This window comes from Pogonomyrmex barbatus, unplaced genomic scaffold (genome assembly GCF_055798465.1).
Source record: "Pogonomyrmex barbatus isolate J1 unplaced genomic scaffold, ASM5579846v1 scaffold5, whole genome shotgun sequence".
Classification (NCBI taxonomy): Eukaryota; Metazoa; Arthropoda; class Insecta; order Hymenoptera; family Formicidae; genus Pogonomyrmex; species Pogonomyrmex barbatus.
Genome location: NW_028297149.1, coordinates 4,007,007 through 4,023,117, shown reverse-complemented (window position 1 = coordinate 4,023,117; position 16,111 = coordinate 4,007,007). Strand labels below are relative to the sequence as shown.

The following is a 16,111-nucleotide window of genomic DNA, read 5'->3' as shown; positions in this document are numbered from 1 at the left end:
AAGGATTTCGCTCGCTTCTGTCGATGCTTAAGAGTCTAGAGAATTTTCATTGGTTTTTGCCCAGGGCTTCGATTTATCGCAAGAAAGAAAAGTGTTGAATAGTCTTGTGGCAACGTTAAATCCTGGAATATCTTGAATTACGTATCTATTTCCTAACTTCTTCCTTACGATATGGCTCTTTATATTTGGCGCTAAATTTCGTGCTCGCGACAGTCTCACAAGGATATAATCTCCTGTTTGGTAGATAATAGGTTTCCGCATTCGTTTGTCGCGGTAACTGCTGTTGTATTGTCTGATTAATTCGCTGCGTCGACGAGATCGCGTTTTTTGTTAGTAGGAATATAAGGCGGGTTCTAACTCAGAAGCATTGAGGGGGGTGCGGGTGTGCGGGGGGGAACTGTGCGCAACCGAGGAGCTCCGGGGAGGGGGGAGGGGGGGACGGCGCGTGTTGGGCGACCCAGTGCCATTGAATGTAAACAGCGTCGACGATTGATGCCTTCAGAGCACCGTGATAAATAATTACCAAAAGATAAATAACGAAGATGATATAAAAAATTGGACGCGTGGACATGACGTCAGAGGGGGGTGGGGGGGGGGGGTCGCCGCCGCCGCCGCCGCCGCCGCCGCCGCGCCCGCCGCGCCCGTCGCCGAGTAAAAAATAAATATCTCTCTCGTATATATCTATTATCTCTTCCGTTGCGGCTCTCTCTCTTATGGAGAATATTATTTTTCTAATTATTTTATGGTGGGGGGAGAAAGAAATGAAAGAAATACATGTTTTTTTGCATATTATATATGTTTATATTTTTAAACAAATTGAATACATTTTTAAGTGTGAAATTTTTTTATTCACATGTGTTTTTCTTATACACTAAAAACTAAAGCTAACAGCTCGCAATCGACGAGTTGACGTCTATCGAAGATATTGCAATCGCGTATCGCGTTCGGCACTTCCTCGGGATCTGTTACAACAGACGCGATGTTGGAGAATCGCGTATACTTGGTATCGATCGTATCGACAAATCTAACGAGTCGATCGAACGTCACATCGATACATTCGTTCAGAGCAAACATTCGACGTAACGTCGATTCGATCATCGTTACGCGTACGTTCAAAGATTCAAGACGTACGAGTGTAACGTCGTTCATCAGATAAATTCTGACGGTTAATGGTCCGACGCTTATAAAATTGTCTTTGTAATCGTTTAGCAGCAATTTATAGATATTCCATCGCTGCTCGTAGAGTCCCTTCCACGTTTCGAGAGACAGTATCAATTCCTGTCCCCGATGATCTCCCAGAGCGATCTCCACGTAGCTCGGTGGACCAACGTTGATTCCAATTTCCAGAAATTTGTAACCCGTGGCCGTCAGAGTGTAACGTCTGCTCAGTAAGCGCACCGCGCGACGCTCCACTGAAATACTGTGGAAATTAAATATATAATACTGCACAATATTGAAAAAAGAGAAAAAAATAAAAAAATGCAGGTAACTGGAAACTTACGCGTTACATTCCTTCTTTTGTTTTTCGCCATTGTACGGTGCACTGTTTCCTTTGGCAGAATACATTGCGTGTTGTTCGAACGATGGAGGAGCGGAGTACCTTTTTTGTCGTGCAGATCGTTCGATGGAGGAGGACTGATCGCATAAATTTTTTTGACATGGCAAACCATTAATCCCCCCACCTTCCCCCCCTTTTTTCTAGGAATTTCATTGTTGCAATCAAACATGTAGCGACATGTTCGCAAAGGAGCGCGATGACGTTCAAATTTTGTTTTCTAGGAAGAGCTCGTGAAAAGATAGCTCTTCGTAGAAATCGACGTACGTGTCGCGGCGTGTCAAGAGAAGCGTCGATACTCCGGTTACTATAAACAAATCAGAGAGACTTATGATGGTTTTTTTCGCCGAAATCGGCGTACGTGTCGCAGCGTGTCAAGAGAAGCGCCGATACTCCGGCTGCTATAAACAAATTAGGGAGACCTATGATGATGATGTTCCGATTTAAACAAAGAAATTGTCGATGATATATAATGGGTCATGGGGTGTGCAGGATCACAGTAAATGGAAGTCTAATGTGTGTGAAAAAAATAGGTGACGGTGAAAATGGATAATGTGTTAAATATAGAAAATGTGTTTAATATGGATGAGAAAGACATTTTGGATATAGTGGACGAAGTGTTTGAAAATGAAGAAGAAAATAAGAATAAGAAGGGAGGGTGTGCGTCAGGAAGCACGAGATAGATACTCTCAATGCGCTAAACAGCCGATTTTGCTCCAATTGCCAACAGTCCGTCTGTATGATAATGCCATGCAACATGTGCCCAATTTGCACAAATTGAAAAAAGACAACATTGTGAACGAGGCATATGCAAGTGGAAGAGTGTGATGTGATATAAAAACAATATGGAAAGGTCATTGGAAGAATTAACAAGTTCTCCGTTATGGGATTCAATCTCTCATCTACCAGTGAACGTGGCGGTGTATTTTATAAAGAGACACTATACCTCAACTCCCCATTTCCCGATTCCTCGTCCAAGAGTTAAGGGACGCTACAATTCGACTCTCTGCTTCTCCGCTCCTTCTGAGAGAGCAGAAATAATTCTGGAAGCGTGCACATATTATCATTATAGAGAACACGCATACAATATATTACTACCTCTCTCGCGGCAAAAAGTAGCAGAGATAATTCCAAGAAGCGAGGATAATCATATATGGTTGTTCTATTCCCATCAATCTCCGGACATGTCGGAAATACAACGCTTTATATACTGGCTTCGAGTTAAAGCAGCTATAGAGAAAAGAAAAAAAGAAAGTAAAAAAATGTAAAATTGTTTTGATGAGACAGTACAACAATTTAAAAGAATCAAGATTTTGCAATATGGAACACCTAGAGCGAGTGGAACGCGAGCTGCTGGAGTAGTGCAGCCAAATCGCTACCTTGGTGGAGTGTTTCGCGTGGCAACGATGTGAGGAGTGCATCGAACAACTCGAGGAACTTAGCCGTGTTAAGCGTCCTCGACTCACCGTTGCAAATAGACAATCTGCGGTGGCGAGGATCGCGCGATTCGCGGGTGCAAAAGTACAACTAGAAAGACGTTTCGTGCACGTTGGTGGTGAGTACGCGAGCACCAGTAGAGACAATGGATCTGACAATGGATCTGGACAATGAATCTCTCGTTTGGCGAGAAATCGATACGGCATTTGAAAGCCGTATATTGACTGGTGCGGTGATCAATGTGGACTATATCGAGCCGCGACAATTTTTAGAAGACGCTGGTGGTCGAGCGAGTACGAGACATTGTACAAAGACACGATAGTGTGAAAGTGAACACTGCATAACGGCGAATTTGTGATGGGCGATAAACGCGCGAACAAAAGTATAAACACTAAAAATAGTGAACTCTTTCGAGTGTCAAATTTGGACGAGTGGTACGAGCAGTACGTTATCGAACCCACGTTAGCGTCGCTCGAAGAATTCCAAGAACGCGACAGTGGATGGGCGTTGTCGCGAATTCTAAATTTGACTGTAAACGTGAACAAATATAATCCAATGCACGCGGGATGTTACATCGAATTACCGCGGGAAATTATGTTAAAGCGAGCGGTGATCAATGTACGATCCAATGACAATGCGTGTTTCGCGTGGTCGGTGGTCGCGGCTCTGCATCCGGCTGAGGGAATACAAATCGGGAATTGTCGTACCCGCATTATACGGTGTTAAATTTGCAAGACATTACGTTTCCGATGACGTTGAACAAATTAAGAAGTTCGAACATCTCAATCAACGTCTACGGTATCAAGGAAAAGGAGATTCTCCCGATATGGCTGACATCAAGGAAGATGGAGAAGATGGAGCACGCAAATTTATTGTACGTGCAGGATCCGCGTGACGACAACGCGGGGCACTTTGCGTACATCAAAGATCTGTCCCGCCTTGTGAGCTCGCAAATAAACAAGAAGAAATGCAAGAAATACTTTTGCGACCGGTATGTATTTTAACAAATTTTATTATTTCTCTTATAAAATTGTTTATTAAATACTAAAAATCATATTTTCCGTTTGCAGATGTCTACATTACTTCAGTTCGTCTGAAAGATTGCAGTCACATACAACGGACTGCGAAAAAATGAACGATTGCGCCATCCGACTGCCGAGCGAGGACGACAAGTGGCTCGAATTCAAGAATCACACGAATAAGGAACGACTTCCATTCATCGTTTACGCGGACTTGGAGTGTGTACTACGGCGAACGGAACCGGCAGAGAGGGAAGACGCATCGTACACCTACCAGCAGCACGAGGTATTTAGCATCGGATACTACGTGCGATGCTCGTACGACGACGTGTTATCGGTATATCGATTTCGTCGCGACGAAGATTGCGTTGCGTGGTTCGTTCGGCAACTCGAAGATTTGGCGCATCAAGTAAAAATTCTGTTATCCGCGAATGTCCCCATGGAAACGTTGTCGAGAGAGCAGTGGGAGGCATATCGTAGCGTTGTCACATTTGCGAGAAATCATTTGCGTCGGACGACACGCGGGTACGCGATCATTGTCATCTTACCGGTCGTTACCGTGGTCCCGCGCACTCAAATTGTAATCTAAATTATAAAGATTCGTATTGCATTCCCATAGTATTTCACAACTTATCCGGTTATGACGCGCACTTTATCATCACGGAAATAGCTACGGCGTTCGAAGGCAGGATCGACGTGCTGCCGATAACAAAAGAAAAATATATTTCGTTTACAAAACACGTTAAAGATACCATCGAGAGATCAGATTCACGAAATTGCGTACGCTTGCGGTTCATAGATTCGTACAAATTTTTAAATACCAGCCTTGATAAATTGGCATCTTTTCTAACGAAAGAAAAATTAAAAATTTTACATTCCGAATTTTCCACGTCTCAAACGAAAATTTTGATTTGTTGACGCGCAAAGGTATCTTTCCGTACGAATACGTGGATCGCACGGACAAGCTGCAGGACACGCACCTACCACCGCGCGAATCGTTCTATAGCTCGTTGACCGGTGGCACGGTGTCGGAGAACGATTACGCGCACGCCGCGAACGTCTGGCAGCGGTTCTCCATCTGAACGTTCGGCGAATATAGCGATCTATATCTCAAGACAGATGTCTTGTTATTGGCCGACGTTTTCGAAAATTTCCGCGAAAGTTGCGTCGCGAGTTATGGACTCGATCCCGCGCATTACTACACATTGCCAGGTTTCACATGGGACGTCATGTTGAAACATACGCGCAAAATTTGAGTTGCTCACCGACATCGATATGGTTATGTTTATCGAACGCGGTATACGCGGCGGTCTCAGTCAATGTTCCGGCAGATACGCGCAGGCCAATAACAAGTACATGCATTCGTACGACCCGTCGAAACCGTCATCATACCTTATGTACTTTGACGTAAATAATCTGTACGGATGGGCGATGTGTCAACCGCTGCCCTATGCCGAATTTCGATGGATGGAAGACATTGAGAATTTTGACGCGAGCGCGATCGCTCCGGATTCGTCTACGGGTTATATTCTCGAGGTCGATCTCGAGTATCCGCATCATTTACACGATCGACACACTGACCTACCTTTCTGTCCGGCGCGCGATAAACCACCCGGCACGCGGCAGGATAAACTTCTCGCGACGTTATACGATAAGAAGCGGTATGTCATCCATTATCGCAACCTGCAGCAATGTACGCGCCATGGTCTTCGTATCGCAAAGATATATCGCGTACTACAATTTGCTCAATCCGCCTGGCTCCGCGATTACAACGAACTCCATACACACTTTAGAATGTACGCGAAAAACGATTTTGAGAAAAATTTGTACAAATTAATGAACAACGCGGTATTCGGTAAAACAATGGAAAATGTGCTCAATCACGTCGACATTAAACTTTTGACCAAATGGGACGGACGGTATGGCGCGGAGGCAATGATCGCGAAACCAAATTTCCACAGCCGCAGCGTCTTTGCGGAAAACTTAATCGCCGTCGAACTGCGTAAACTCGAGGTAAAATTCAACAAGCCGATTTACGTGGGTATGTGTATACTCAACATATCGAAAATCTGCTTGTACGAATTTCACCACGAATACATGTCACCGCTGTATCGCGAGAAATGTAAGATTATGTACACCGACACGGACAGTCTCGTATACCACATCGAGTGCGATGATGTGTACGAGGCGATGAAACGCGATATCGCTAGATTCGATACGAGCGATTATCCGACGGACAATGCGTACGGGATGCCTCTCGCGAATAAAAAAGTGCCCGGTCTAATGAAGGATGAGAATAACGGTGCGATAATGACGGAATTCGTCGGACTCAGAGCGAAGATGTACGCGGTGAGGGTGGACGGTAGAAAAGACATTAAAAAGGCGAAAGGTGTAAAGAATAACGTCGTAACGCGAACAATAACGTTTGACGATTATACGCGGTGCTTGAACGAAGAGATCGAAATGACTCGCCAGTCGTGTATAAGATCCAAGCTACACCAAGTATACACGGTGTCCGAGTCGAAAATCGCTCTGAGTCCGTACGACTACAAACGATACATCGTACCGGATTCGACGGAGATGTTACTGTGGGGACATTGGCGGATTCCGTTGTAATATATATATATACATGTTTATACAATGTACATATATTTTTATATTTTTTATATAGTTTATATGTATGCATATATGCACGTATGTATGTACGTACCTATGTATCATATCTATGTATGTATGAACGTATGTATTCTTGTAGTTTTATACTGTTATATATGTAGTATAGATGTATGTATTTTTTGTAGTTTTTATATGTAGTTTTTACAATAAAATTTAGTTGTTCAAATTTATTTTATATATACTTTATAATAGCAACCAAGATCCTGCTTGCTGAGGAATTAGCTTTAATTCTCTCTTCGATTTATTTAATGTATACTCGGCTTAATACATATATTGTTTATAATACATGCAGTTTTACATGTGTTCTCATAAGTTACATACATGTATAGTTTAATAAATGTAATGGGAGAAAAAAATAATAAAAAACTCTTTGTATACATGTATACAGTGTATATTTATTTTTTTAATACATTATAAAAATAAGAAAAAAATGAATTAAATCACTGCTTTTGTTTATCCATGAGTTATGCGATCTATCGAATCCCAGCCACTTGACGTAAACCTTGTCTCCCTTCTTGCGTAGTACTTTCTCCACGAGATACACGTCCGGATGAGTCGCGCGATGCAATTCGTGCTCGTAGAACGCGCCCGCGACCGATTTTCTGCGATAATCCTCGAGCAGATAAGTTACGGGATTAGTACGTTGCACTTTAACGATCTTAAACACCTCGGTGGTCCAATTTGGCGTGTAACCTTTTTCGAAAATTGTCTTGTACTTGCTCACGCGTACCGATTCGCCTACTTTGAATTTTGCTGGACCTGCGATCTTTATCGCGCTGTATACCGTATCCAAGAATCTTTTGGCGATCGCGGGAGTTACGTCAACGGGTCGCATGCCGATAGTGCGATGCTTGCGCGCGTTGTAATCTGACACGAGACGCGGTAGCGCGTCGACCCACTTGTAAGTGCCGTTGAGCGTAAACATCTTCCACATGTCGTTCTTAAGCGTGCGATTGAATCGCTCGACGATCGATGCCTTCAACACCGTATACGTGGAATAATGATTAACGTTGTGTTTTTTCAAGAGCTGTTGCACATCAGCATTATAAAATTCCTTTCCCATATCCGTTTGCAAGTTTCTCGGGCATCTTCCGCTTTCTCGAATTATCTTAGCGATAGCGTTACCCGTCTCACTTCCGACCTTGCTCTTGAGCGGTACGGCCCAGGCGTACTTGCTCAACGCATCGATGACGGTGAGTATGTAGTGATGACCTCTGTTGAAACTCGAGTACGGACGCATCTCGACGATGTCAGCCTGCCACAGATCGTCGTATCCCCGAATTATGACACGTCTTCGTGGAAAATTTCTCCTCGCCGGAGCGTGCAATTCCTCAACGAGTCGTCGCCTCTCGGAGCTAACATTTTTTTCACGTCCATCGGATCGCATGTTTCAACGATGTTTAATAGTAAATAAGATATATAATTTAAAATTGTTTTTTTCCTCACTGACGTTAATCGACTGGCTCGTTTCGTCGATACGCGATTAATTTATAATAATGCCGGCTTCGCGAAGTTCCTCGATGATCGACAGCATCTCGTTGTCGTGAGCGTTGTTACCAGCTCGGTGCGAAGCGTCGAGCAATCGGAGTCGATCCACCAGTTCGTTGGGATCGTCCCAATGCACGTAATCGATCTTGTTGTCGTTTAACTTCATGGCGGTTGGTATATTGCTCACGCCTGCACCCTTTTTACGCCCGCTACTTCTATACGTAGATACGAGCGGAGCGATAATGTTAATATACTTGGATTCTCTATTGCCCTTGATGGGATTATGGGCGCTGTGACCACGTCTATGAGCATTTGTTGTTAACAATATACTTTTATATGTTTGTTTATCATCCTCGGTAAAAACCGCGTCATCGGGAAGTCTCTTGAAGATCAATTCGTACAATCCTGGTGTACCATTGTATCTCACATTGTCTATGATTATGGAGTCATTTTTGTCAACGTCAAATTTCTTGTCACCAAGCATCGCACCACTGTTTTTATCGAAATAAACACCGTATACGCGATCAAATGTATCGTTTTTTCCATTATCATCGAGAAGAGGGCTTACGTACTTTTGCCCTAATGGTCCCAGCTGATTATGCAACGCTTCTCGACCTTGTTGCGTTTGCAGACTCTGTTTGATGGTTGTTTCGAATGACGGTTCACTGGCGTCTTTTGTTTCGAAAACATCTTCCTTTTGCAGGAACAGCGGTGGTTCTTTCGGTGGGTCTTTCGATGGTTGTATCGGTGTAGACTCGAACACGAGTGAATCTGACGCGGCTTTCAATTCTTTCGTTGTACGTTGTTTTTTTAGACTGCGGCGTTAATTTCAACCATCCAACATCCGTCCAATATGAATCCTTATCAGTAGTAGTAGTAATATCGTTATCGTTGTCGTCATCGCTGTCTTCACGTTTTTGTTTTTTCTTAATACCGAGATCCTTTGCTTCTCTTTCAATCGATTGAGATTCCTCGGTTTTTTCAACAATCTGTTTTAGAGGTTCGACGATGGGCTTGAAGCGTTCCTCCAACGCTGTATCTTCAGCTATTTTACCAATTTTTAAAGCGCGATATTTTTTGTGAATCGAATCGCTCGTTTTCGCAATCTGTTTCGCTATTTTCTCGCGATCTTTGGTGTTATCCATGTTGCCTGCTCCACATATCGACATCGATTAACCACGTTACGGTACCGCGAACGTATTAAATTCCTTTCTGTATCGCCCATTGATAAGCGGACTGTCTTTATCTATCACTAGAAATCCATACTCGCGCTGCCAACAATCGCGGCATAACGCACAGAATTCATCGTATGACATGTCGGTATTCACGTGATCGTTATAAACATGTTTCAAGTTGGTACCATCCTGTTTGAACAGAATCAGCAGGTTCGCATTGTCGAGTATCAGATGTTTAGGTATCCTCGCGTACGTCTGACAGAGATAGAAGCAATCGACGTTTGAGTGGCGGCCCATCGAAAAGTATTCTCTCACAGCATCTTGCTTATCGCACGCAACGTCGTCGAAGACGAAGATCGAATTGGGACGTGCCTCGCTCGGTGGAATGATGTCACTGTTGTTGGAGAACGTAAAGTAGCCGATTTCTTCTATCGATGTTAGTAAATTTTCCAAGTATCGATATTTCGGTTGTTGCAGTGATTTCGAGTATACGTACACGTTTTCGAAACGTACACCGTGCGGACTCTCGAGCAAGCTTATGAGAACGTTGGTTTTACCACAATTCGACGGCCCGCAAATGATGGCGCCTATAGTACTCGGTAACATTTCACCGTGCTTGCGCTCCGTCGTGATGACGCTCCCATCATTCGCGCTCTCTCGTCACAGTTCGCGACGCGTATCGTCAGCGGCTGCCGTACAAATTTCATGTTCGCACTGCGTTATCTAGGCTTCGATCGAACGCCTATTTATAGGCGCGCGAAACCACGAATCGCTCATTAGCAAAAATGTATCTCGCGCTGTCGCATCCCTCCGATATTCGGGATTTGAGCGCTGAGCAGTTGCAATATATACCGAAGGTCGTACTGTTACGCGTGTGCGGTAATTATATCGATCACGTGTGGAACAAGCTTCCGGAGTATATAAAGGCGGATTTGGAGGTTCAAACCTATCGTCGCTGCGTCGAGCATTATAATCAATCGAGGGATCGAGATCATATAGACGGTCCTGCACCGAAGATAAAGGATTGTGGCCTATGCCAGCAGCAGCATCAAACGAAGGCTACATTGGAGGTCTGCTCAATCGAGCGATAAACGCGCTTCCTTTCGAACTACATATCCCCGGCTATCAGTTTTGCGGTCCGGGTACTCGGCTGAAAAAGCGATTAGCCAGAGGTGAAACGGGCATAAATCCGTTGGACGCGGCGTGCCGTGAACACGACATTGCGTATTCTCAGAGCAACGATCTCACCGACAGACACGCGGCGGACAAGGTACTCGCCGATAAAGCCTTAGGACGCGTCATCGCGAGAGATTCAGCTCTGAGCGAGAAAGCTGCAGCTGCAGCCGTTTGGGCAGCGATGAAAGCCAAGACCAAGATCGGCATGGGTATGAAGGCGAAGAAAAAAACCGGCAAAAAAAGAAACGAATACTTCCAACGGCGAAACGAGGTGGTGTGTTACCGATTTTGCCAATTTTGGGCGCTCTCGGGTCCTTAATTGGCGGAGCGGCCAACGTGGCGAAAGCGATAAACGACAGGAAAGTCGCGCAACGTCCACTCGAGGAACTGCAACGTCGCGCGATGGAAACGCGCGGACAGGGACTGTATCTCGCTCCGTACAAATACGGACAAGGACTGTATCTCGCCCCGTACAAAGGCGGACGAGGCGTAACAGCGAAAAAAAGAAAAAAAGAAAAAAAAACGCCAAAGAGACGATAAAAATACCTACGGGTGTAACCACCAATGTACAATTGGACCAGCTAGCGAAACGTATGCGCGTACCGTACTTTAGAGGTGTTTTCATGCATTACTGATTAGCGGCGTGCGTCGAAATGAAAATGGTATCGCAAATCTGGACGACACGACGGGCCCCGGTACTCATTGGGTAGCGTACGCAAAGAGAAACAATCGCGTTGTGTACTTTGACAGTTTTGGTAATCTTCGACCGCCCAAGGAACTGATACGATATTTCGGAGACGATGCTACGATAAAGTACAATCGAACGTCCTGTCAGACGTACGATCAGAGCGTCTGCGGACAGCTGTGCTTGTGGTTTCTTCTCCAAAACGGTCGACGCGCGTGAATTTATAAAGTCCGACAAAATGTCGCGGCGTCTCAGTATTCATCGAACGCTTTTTCCATCATGTCGCTGACGCTTACGCTGAGCGGGAAGAGCAGCGTTCTCGCGACAAATTACTCTCCAGCCATAGATTTGAGCGACGATGACTACGAGCTTGGTCTAACAATTTTGGAGACTTATCACACGATACCGAATGTAAACGCTTCGAACAATACATTTTATTTTGGCAAAGACGATGCAGAAATTACGATTCCCGAAGGGTCGTATGAACTGCATGCCATAAATGAATTTTTGAAACATGAGATTTTACGGAAACGTCCGCGACGCGACGCACCCGAGGGTAACGCTGGTGACACCGCGCGCGACGATGACGAGATTGGAGAATACCCGATAGTACTCCGCGCAAATTACAACACGATGAGGTGTGAGATTAAATGCGCCTACAGAATAAACTTTAACAAGCCTCGTAACATTGGATCGCTGCTGGGTTTCTCGAGGCGTATACTGCAACCGCGAAGGTGGCACGAATCGGACGTGTCGATCAACATAATGAACGTAAACATTATCCGTGTAGAGTGCAACGTGACCGCGGGCGCATACAGCAACGACAAAAGTGTGCACACGATACACGAATTTTCACCGAGCGTGCCGCCAGGATATAAGATATCGGAAAGGCCGATGCAGATCATTTACCTGCCAGTCATCGTACGGAGCATTACGGAGCTAACGATACGCATTGTTGACCAGAACGGACGATTGCTCGATTTCAGAGGAGAAGAGATCACCGTCAGATTGTACGTACGACGGCGACAGTAATAACGCGAGCGTGACATTTGAGATGCTCGTGTTGAACGAAGCGAAGCATACGCAGAGAGATAACGCATCTTTTACAAAGAAAACATCGATCGACAATATTCGCTCATCCGGCTGCGTCAAGAAGAGGAAGAAACTTAACGCGTCGAACGTTAAATTTTTACAAGCTTTAGGATTCGCGGTGCGCAACTTGTGAAATGACTGATATCCTAAACAGAAGACGTCGAAGACGAGCCAATCTTCGACGATCGCATCGTCAAGATTGAGACTCATGCGTACAACCCGTTTGCCAATACGACGTTCGGGTACAGCGATGAGATAAGAATACCTATACAGCAACAGGATCTGTACACATTGTCGTACGAAAGCTTTTTATATATCGAGGGAAAACTAATGAAGAACAGAGTTGTCGAGGGATCTGATGTGGTGCTGGAAAATAATTTTGTCGCGTTCCTGTTCGATGAGATTCGATACGAGCTTGATAGTGTGGAGATTGATCGTAACAGAAACGTGGGCGTAACCAGCACGCTCAAACATTACGTAACGATATCATCCGACAGAAGCGTGATTCTGAGGAATGCCGGTTGGGATGCGCATACCAGCGCGGATGGATATTTTAACTTTTGCGTACCTCTCTACGCACTGTTGGGATTTTGCGAGGATTACAGACGCGTGATAATCAACGCTCGTCACGAATTGATCTTGATATGATTTCGTAACGACAACAATTGCCTGATGGGAAATTCGGCGTTGGATCCCGTGATCGACTTATTCAAGATACAATGGCGAATGCCGCACGTGTTATTGAGCGAGATAAAAAACTATCGATGCTGCGCACTTTGGAGAGCGGACGATACTTGAGCATGGCTTTTCGCTCGTGGGATCTGTACGAGTTTCCGCTGTGTTACAGCGTACAACCAAGCATTCATGGGCCATCAAGACCGCTACTCAGCTCGAGAAACCGCGATACGTCATCTTTGCTCTGCAAACAGGTCGCAAAAATGTCATGGCTGAGGACACGAGCCGATTCGACGATTGCAACTTAACCAACGTGAAACTCTATCTGAACTCGGAATGTTATCCGTACGACGATATGCATCTTGATTTCGACAAAAACAGATGGTCCGTGTTGTATGAAACGTACGCGCGTTTCTGCAAGGGTTACTACGGATACGAGTATCTCGAGCCGAGTCTCACCGTCACGTCTTTTCTACATAACGGTCCATTCGTAATCATCGATTGTTCTCGACAAAACGAATCAGTCAAGAGCGCAACCGTGGATGTGAGATTGGAATTTGAGACTAAGGAGAACGTACCGATGAATACCACTGCGTACTGTCTCATTATACACGATCGCGTGGTTCACTACAATCCGTTGACCAATGTTGTACGCAAGATCACCTAAGAGCATCGCTGGCACTGAGAGAGAGAGACAATAAAATCTACGATACATCGAAATCGACCGCAGTCTCGAAAAATTGCTCGTCATGGTCATGCCATCGTTCGTAGACCTGCAAGGTTTTCTCGTTGGAGGACAGTTTGTTGTAAAGGAGTTTGCCGCTCTCAGAAAACAGACCGTTCTCTCTCATTATATTTTTGCAAGCCCTATACCATGGCATTTCCTCGCAAATGCCGACAAGTCTCGCGCATGCTGGGTGATACGTCATCACCATAGACTGCGATGGGACGACGGAACGATTCCATACAGCAAAGCTAAGAGTTTGATTACAAAGGCTGTGCATGGAACGGAAGAAGACGACGCCGACGACGACGACGACGATGACAGCGATGCTGTCGTATATGTCAAGGGACACGAAAAACGACAATGGCTGTGGAATTTGCTTCTGGACGATGAGCGCGTGTACATCGAGACTCTGGATGCTGATTACGAAAACGTAGATTCTCTAAACAATCTGGATGCTGATAATACTATGCGATGCGGATATCACTATACTAATTGCGCATTACAAAATGTATTCAAATTATTTAATTGGTGGTCAGATAACCATGAATAAAATAAATATGATATACGAATTACGTTTTTTATTTGTTTTCCATGCGTTGATAATTCTAACGATCGACGTATCGCTTCTTATCATATAACGCCGAGAAGTTTATTTTGCCGGGATGACTCGCGCGCGTCGAGCAGGAATGTAGGTCAGGGTGTCGGGCATGGACATGACAAAGAAATTGAATCACGATTTAAAAAAGTAAAAAATTTTTTTAATATTTATTTAATGCAAAAGAATAACTTATACACTTTTATTTATTGTATATACTATAATATTTATTGTATATATATTGTATTGTATTGTATATATATATATATATATATTTGTGGATCTTTATTACTTATGTAATTATTCAATTATGTAATTATTATAAAATAATGAGAATATCCTATAGACACTGTTCACCACACTTCTTCATCCTGTTCATATGGACGTAAACCAAAGAGTCTCTGCAGATCAAATACGTCCTCGCGAGTAATTTCTTCCCATAGAAAGTATAAATACTCCTTGTGTTGACGACGCTGATACCGTATCCATCGCCGATGATTAATATTCATAAAGCCATTAATCTTGATATCATATATGCATAAGTACTGCAAAAAATAATAAAAAATCTCAATTTCACACAATTCATTACATATCAAATAAAGGAAAAAAGACAAAAGAGAGAAAAAGAAAAAAAGGAGAAAAAGTTACGTACTCCATTCGGGTGGCGTATTTGAATTTTTATAAGATTCCGTACTTGCACAGTTTCCACGACTGAGATACCATCGAGATATAATGTCTGTCAAATTACAAAAATATTGAGTTTAATATTTTTTACAATATTGAGTTTAATAATATTTTTAAACATTAGAAAGATATATGTGAATAAATATACTTACTGCTTCAGTTGGATAAGTAATTTTTAACAAATCTCTAATATACGCCAAATAATCGAATTCCTGTGATGTCTTTTCACTTGCCATTTCTTCTCGTTAGACACTACGCGATACTTTTGCATTTTTTTGTATGCACGCTTTTCTCTCTCTCTCTCACATTAGACTTCCATCTACTGTGATCCTGCACACCCCATGACCCATTATATATCATCGACAATTTCTTTGTTTAAATCGGAACATCATCATCATCATAGGTCTCCCCGATTTGTTTATAGCAGTCGGAGTATCGGTGCTTCTCTTGACTCGCCGCGACACGTACGTCGATTTCTACGAAAAAAAGCCATCATAGGTCTCCCCGATTTGTTTATAGCAGCCGGAGTATCGGCGCTTCTCTTGACACGCCGCGTTCAGTCTCATGCAATGAGTCTTGTGGAGGCATTGAAACGTGGCCTCCATAATAATTTTTGTGCGCAAAGAATCACTGGTGCATGAAAAAAAACAATTGCTTTTTGCGTGAAGAATTTTGAGTGCAACGCAATGGAATTACCACGCGTTATTCTCCGCGCAAGATTCAACGGAGTAGAGTACCGTGGTAACTTTGTAGTATTTGTGGAGGAACAACGTATTTATTACATTGATAATAATCCTCTCATTGGTGCCAATGCCATGGCTAATACCCTTGTACGAACATATTCGTGCATTGGCTTTGGCACAAGAAGAGGAGGAAGAGGAGGAAGAGGAGGAAGAGGAGGAAGAGGAGGAAGAGGAGGAGAATAATTATTTAGAAGTCCCCCCCGCGGGTTAATCTCGCGATATGTGAATGAAGTCTCCCTCCTGCGAATAATCCGGAGGGAGTAAAATTATTTTATGGATTATTAACATTTTTCTTTTTTATGTGTATTTTGTTACAGTGACCGAGTGTTTTTTTTTCTTGGATTTGTTAAACATTTTTTTTGTGTGTATTTTTTACGACATTTT

General features: G+C 43.7%; 1 protein-coding gene across 13 annotated transcripts in view; it reads right to left on the bottom strand.

Moving 5' to 3' along the window:
* LOC105422389 (uncharacterized protein F13E9.13, mitochondrial) overlaps window positions 1-16,111 on the bottom strand; it is a 263,236-nt gene that overhangs the window by 9,294 nt on the left and 237,831 nt on the right. The gene's annotated exons all lie outside the window — the stretch shown is intronic.